At 33.9% G+C, this 7,074-nt stretch overlaps 1 pseudogene; it reads left to right on the top strand.

Moving 5' to 3' along the window:
- The first annotated feature begins 754 nt into the window (after positions 1-754).
- On the top strand, positions 755-6,293 carry LOC118857703 (annotated as a pseudogene).
- Positions 6,294-7,074: the final 781 nt, after the last annotated feature.

Below are 7,074 nucleotides of genomic sequence, written 5' to 3'. Positions count from 1 at the left end.
TATCAGTAAAGAAAAACAATGCTATAGCTGTGGCCTAAGAGAGGTTAAAAGCCCTTCCTATAGCCTAGACAACATCTGAAAAATATCACAAATATCAGGAGAAAATGCCTGACAATCTCAACCAACCTTGACCAAGACAGCCAGAGGTAGCAACAGCACATCAATTGTCTGCTACTAACATCTTTACTTTGACAGTCCTTGTAAAGACTCAGGGATTTATGGTTACTTCTAATACAGTTGATTGTTCTTTCTCAAGGGTTATATATTACTGTACTTTGGTGTAAGAAATAACATTAGAAGTATAGGACTTAATATTGTCTTCACTAATAAGGTAACCTTGTGACATTCAACAAGTCATTTAATATCTTTGGGCCTCAGTATTTTCATCTGAAAAAAATGTCTTGCTCTAACTGATTTATAGTCTGTATGCTCCAATATTCTATTCTATGATCAAAAGAAATTGTCTATATATAAAAATGGAATTTGTTAATGGAATAACCATTGAGATGTATTAGTAGGTAGGCATGTAGCAATCAATTATTAAGCATGTTTATGTGCAAGGCATTGTGCCAAGTACTTGTGATACAAATAGAAGCAAAAAGAAAGACACTCCCTGCTATGAAGGAGCTTTCGTTATAATGGTGACAACATATTTAAAGCATATCCAGAAGGAAAATGAAGCATGGAATGTCTGTACTGACTCCAAAATGAAAAATCTAAGAGGAATATTCCCCAATGGGAAGAGGGGGCTGGCATGGTAAAATTGTATTTCTGGGTGAGAGGAATGGTGCACTTAGGACCAAACAGATATGCTAGCATTTATTTGGATGCCAGGGATAAAGATGTAAAAACATGTGGAATGTGCTTTTCAGAGTTCATTTTCTCAATTCTCTTTCTATTGAATCCTTCACAGGAATTAAAACAACAAAAACAATGTTTAGAGGCAACATATCCTAATGGCTAGACCACTGGACTTGAAATTAGGAACATTTTTGCTCAAATACGATCTCAAAATGTTTACTAGTTGCTTAATTTCAATGAAAGTTGGATACAATGGTCCCTAAAAATCTCATCTGCTATAAATCTTTTATCCTATGGTAATGGTTAATAAATGCATTATTTTTTTTATTAATTGGAAAGTAATTTCTGAGAGCAACATTGAATGAAAATAAGACCCAAATTAATTGCCTGAGGCTGCTTCAAAGGCTGTGGATCATATTACTATGGGTTTATATTAATATTTCTTTAAAACTGGTTTACTAACACAGGGATGTAAAATCTCAGTTTAGTATTGCTTACTACTTTCTTGGTTCCTTGTCCAATTTTTGATAGTGACAGTAAATAATTTAAAAAATAACATAAATATCTAGTAAATCTTCATTTTATAGATTTATAAACTGAGAGGCTAAGTGAAAGACATATTAATGCTCCAACAGATAATTTGTGGAACATCAATCACTGGAACCCAGATCTTCTAAAGTATCCCTCTATCACTTTTTCAGAAACAATATCTTGGCTATCCATATCATGCTACCTTGATTATAGGCCATATTAATGATATTTAACATTTATAAGCATGGAGGAATCATTTTTTTATATTTAGGTAAATCTTTCATGGCATACATAAAGATTTTCAGATACAAACGTAAATTTATTGTCTGTTATTTCAGGAACAAATCTTTCATAAATATTATATGCATGGTGGTTTCCAAAGTGTGCACCATTGTCAACAAAATATAATATATTAAAATTTAGGACTCATGATGGATGTTGGTGTAGCCCAACCAAATTTCTTTTACAGCAATTTTTTTTCAGATCCACCCCAAAGTAGAGGTATAAGCAATATCTTGGAATATACAAAGCACTTGCAAGATATGATTCCGGTGTTACTATTTGTGATCTTTTAAAGATCATGGAAAATAGTAGAGGTACTATCAGATTGAAGAGGAGCAAATATCCTAATTTCTATTGGCATCCATGAAGTATAAAACACTGAACTTAATATGCTCTTCTGTCCAAGTTCTAAACTTTATCATTAAGGGAATGTTTTGAAAGAATTTAGAGAGCAAAATGATAACTCCATAAGATGATTCCATCAGTAATAAGTCATGCTGAATTGATTAAGGTTATTTTTATGGTGTCACTTGACTGATGGATGAGTGAAATGCTTTATACCAACATTACAGCAAAACTTTTTGACAGTATCACCAACATATGTTCAAGGTAAAGAGATTTTGGACTAGGAAATAATATATCTAACTTGGTAGATTTGGAAGTTACAGAATTTCTTCACCCCCCAAAATAAGCATCAGTGGGTCCATGTAAACTTTGAGAGTTTTCTTTAGAGGGTTGCCCCTCAAGGATCATTTATGGGCCTTTTATTTTTACCTTGCTTGTCAACAGTGTGGGTGAAAACAGAGATGGCATAAGTGTCAAGTATATAGATCTCAGAAGCTGGAAGAGATAGCTAACAGATCAGAAGACACATTCAGAATCCAAGAAAATCTTGATAGACTTCAACAAATGGAGTACAACATAACAATGATAAACACAGTGAAAGCTTGGTTTCAACAATCATTTTTAAAACTACAAGATGGGGAAACCATGGATAAAAAGTTGATTTAACAAAATTATAAGACAAATCAAATAGAGGTATTTTTGATGAATTTCAAGCTCAATGTGGGTTAATAATATCATACTGCAGTCAAAAGACTTAATTTATTCTTAAGTTACATGGACACCCAGATGACAGAAAAAAAATGGTTTTCACATGCATTGGTCTGACTACACAATATCAGAACTTTGTAGCTTCTACGTTAAAAATAAAATCAGAGGACTTGGAATATGTTATTCCATAAGGGAAAAGAGTTTGGATTACAACTGAGGATTTACTATCCAGTGAAACTGAGCATAATCTTTCAGGCTAGGAGATGGATATTCAGTGAATTAGAAGACTTCCAAACCTTCATGATGAAAAGATCAGAGCTCAACAGAAAATTTGATCTCCAAGCATAATACACAAGAGAGGCATAAAAAGGTGAAAAGGAAAGAAAACAACAACAAAAACAACAATGACAGCAACAATAACATGTTATTCAATAAAGGTAAATTGTTTGCATCCCTACAAGGGAAGATGATACTTGTAACTGTAGAATTGTATCTTTATTATGGCATTTAGAGGTAGTATACATAGAGAGTGGGTATGAGAATAAGTTGACTCTGATGTCATGATAAAAAATCTAATTAAGTAATGGAAAGGGATTGTACTGGGAGAAGAGGAAAGGAGGAGGCAGAAAAGGATAAATTACATCACATGAAGAGGCATAAAGACCTACTAAAATATAAGGAAAGAAGGAAGGGAGATAAGCATTTTTGAACGTGACTCCCATCAGATTTATCTTAAAGAGGAAATAACAATTAGTTAGGTACAGAAATCTAACTTATCCTATAGGAAGTATGAGGTTAAAAGGGAAAGAAAAGAGAGGGGGTGGATGGAGAGGAGGGAAGAAGTAGTAAGGGAAAACGGGAAGACAAAGGAGGGAGCTGACAGAAGGGAGGGCAGATGGAGGGAGGCAGTGGTCAGTGAGGAGGGCAGGCAGAGGGAAAGGCAGAAGGTGAGGAGGGAAAGTGAGAAAGGAGAGAGAAAAGCATAAACAAGGGGGGGATAGGATGGAGAGAAAGACACAGCTAGTAATCATAACTGTGAATGTTAATGGAATGAAATGTCCCATAAAATGTAAGTGGATAGCAGAGCAGATTAAAAACCATAATCTTGCAACATTTTGGTTACAAGAAACACATTTGTAATAGAGGGACACAGAGTAAAGGTAAAAGGCTGGAGCAGAATATGTTTTGCTTTAGCTGAAGTAAAAAAAAAAAAAAAAACAAAAGCAGGGATAGTAATCTTGATCTCAGACAAAGCAAAAGCAAAACTAGATCTAATTCAAAGAGATAAGGCAGGAAACTACATCCCGTTAAAGTGTACCATAGACAATGAAGTAATATCATTACTAAACATATGCACCAAGTGGCATAGCATCAAAATTCTTAGAGAAGTTAAGGGGGTTACAGAGAGAAATAGACGATAAAACTATACTAGTGAGGGACCTCAACTGTCCCTTCTCAGAACTACCCACAAAATAAACAAGAAAAAAATTAGAGAGATAAACAGAATTTTAGAAAAACTAGATATGGCAGACCTCTGGAGAAAATTTAACCTGGATAGAAAGGAAAATACTTTTTTTCTCAGTGTTACATGACACTGACACAAGAATTAAGCATGTGTTAGGGTATAAAAACCTCACAATTCAATGCAGAAAGGAAGAAATATCAAATGCATCCATTTTGGACCATTATGCAATAAAATTTACATGTAATAAAGCGCCATGGAAAGATAGAATAAAAATTATTTGGACACTACATAATCTAATCCTAAAGAATGAGTGGGTCAAACAACAAATCATAGAAGACATCAATAATTTCATATAAGAAAATGATAATAATGCGACAACATACCAAAACTTATGGAATGCAGTGAAAGCAGTTCTTAGGGGAAATTTTATATCTCTAAATGCTCACATGAATAACATAGAAATAATAGAGAACAGTAAAGTGGGCATTCAACAAAAAAATTAGAAAAACTAGAAATGGTTTCTCATTGGTTTATTAGTCTTCATTAAACAACCATCTTAAAAGAAGGAAAAGAAACTCAGGGCACTACTATTTAACTTGTTTTAATGTTTCTCTACAAATAGTGGAAAATACTAAAGTACAAACTATGAATAAATGCCAGACAGAGCTCTCAGTAAGCACCTGATCTTATAGATATACTGCAGTGAGTGAAGAAATCTATGTGGGGACAGTTCTGGTCCACTCATCAGAGGTTTTTCAAACACCTGTGTATAGCATTCAAATTTAAGAGAGTCATGCAATCAGAATTAGAATGAATCAAGAATGGAAAATGTGTTGTTGCTAGTCTGCAGTCAATAAGAGAGGCTCAAACTTCAAATGCCTTGGAAGAAAGTGGAGGAGAATTAAAAATTTTATGTCATGCAAAGGGATATTGCAGTAACTCATTGAAAACACCATCAAGTGCCAGACAAGAGAAAAAAGATATCAACTCTTTAGTTTGCTCAACATTGATTTGGCTGCTCAAAGTAATAACAAACACTAGCTTACCTAGAGATAATCCTTGTAAGGAGAATAATATAAAAAAAAAAAACATAAAGAGGAAGAAATTATCAGAGAATAAAAAAGTCACATGGAAAATTGGTAGTCTGACTTGAAATAGTTCTGAAGACAGTGAAAGTGAATCATCAGATACTCCAATAATGAAGAAACTCATGAGAACTCAAAAATATGAATTCCGTAGGTGTTGATTTTGACCCATTTAAGGAAGAATCTAGTGAAGATGATGAAGACGATCTTAGGTTAATCAGGGGAAAACAAACAAGAGAAGCAAAGAGAAAAAAATATGGGCCAGATTCTATTCAAATTGCATAATTAGCATCTGGTCTGAGATCAAAATAACAAAGTTTTTCTTTTATGTCTCTTAATACTACTCTTAATTATACACAAATTAATACTAAGAGTAATGGCATCAACCTTATAACAAGTCAAGATGCTATTGAAGAAACCTCAAAAATAAAGATTTGCTGGAAAAATTGGAAACATTAGGTGAAGATCTTCCTCTTATTACACTGGATGAACTTGTTGATGACCTTGGTAGCCAAGAGAATACGGCTAAGATGACTGGCCACAAGGGAAGAGTAGTTAGCAATAATGACAGAAGTGTATTTTGTGAGTTGAGTTCTGAAGCAACTGACATGCCTGTGGAAATGCTAAATGTAACAGAAAAGCAAATGTTTATGGATGGGAATATGAATATTGACATCATATCAGAAGCTTCTAGCTTGGGTATTTCATTACAAGCGCATCATTGAGCTACAAAACAGAGTCAAAGAGTACATGTAACTCTAAAATTGCCTTGGAGTGCTCATAAAACAATTCAGCAGTTTGGAAGAACTAATAGATCAAACCCCATCACTATTCCAGGATATGTATTCCTAATTTCTGAATTAATTGGAGAGCAAAAATTTTCATCTAAAGTGGCTAAAAAACTTGAAAGCTTGAGGGTGATCACCTGTAGTAACTGAAGAACAATAGGAGCTAGAGATTTGAACAGGTTCAAATTTGATAACAAATATAGGAGGAATGCTTTAGAAATTGTTATGAAATCCATTGTGAACCTAGTTCCCCCAATGATATCACCACTTCCTCACTACCCAATATAATTTTTTAAAGATGTTTCACAAAGATAAATAGGAGTGTGCCATATAAATATGGGAAAATACTCTCAAATTTTGACACTTCAATAAAGATCACAATACAATAAGAAATTCCTGAATTGTATTTGGGTGTGGAGTCACCCAGCAGAATGCCTTGTTTCAGACACGTTACAGTCATACAAAATTTCAAAAGGAACCATAGATATTATATGGATATTTTAGGTCTTGGTTCTAGGGATAAGAAGGGGAGAAAAACAGATCCTAAGAAATTTCTAACACCAGGATATTCAACTTCAGACCAGGTTATATTGCACACAATTTGTATAAAGAGAAGAATGTCTCAGGAAGAAGCAATCAAGATTTGAGCTTAACAGACAGGACTAGATGATGCCTTTTATTTATCACAGCAAATGAGAAGTAATGAGAAAGATATTATTTTGGTCAAAGAAGTGAACCTCACAAAAGAAGCTTTTCTTACATAACAGCTCCAGTTAATGGAAACTGAGGCACAAATTTCCAAGTATAGTGTATTTATTAGTAAAGTATGAATCTACCAACAAATAGGATCTCAGTTTCCCCCAGCAAAGCTAAGACTCTGAGTGAAGGGGACCAATCTCTTTTATAGTTTTTGGGAGTACAGAAAATAGGAAGACTTTCATCATAGATGAAAGAAGATATGATTGGATAGAAATTAGAAATTAGGGTGAGAAACAACCTCTTCCTTGTTCCTGTGATTAGGGAATGTTCATTGATGTATTTCAAATACTGCCTGCCATATACCAGGTCT

The sequence above is a fragment of the Trichosurus vulpecula genome, chromosome 7 (genome assembly GCF_011100635.1).
Source record: "Trichosurus vulpecula isolate mTriVul1 chromosome 7, mTriVul1.pri, whole genome shotgun sequence".
Lineage (NCBI taxonomy): Eukaryota > Metazoa > Chordata > Mammalia > Diprotodontia > Phalangeridae > Trichosurus > Trichosurus vulpecula.
Note: the sequence above shows the minus strand (reverse complement) of the source record. Positions and strands in the feature narration are given on the sequence as shown.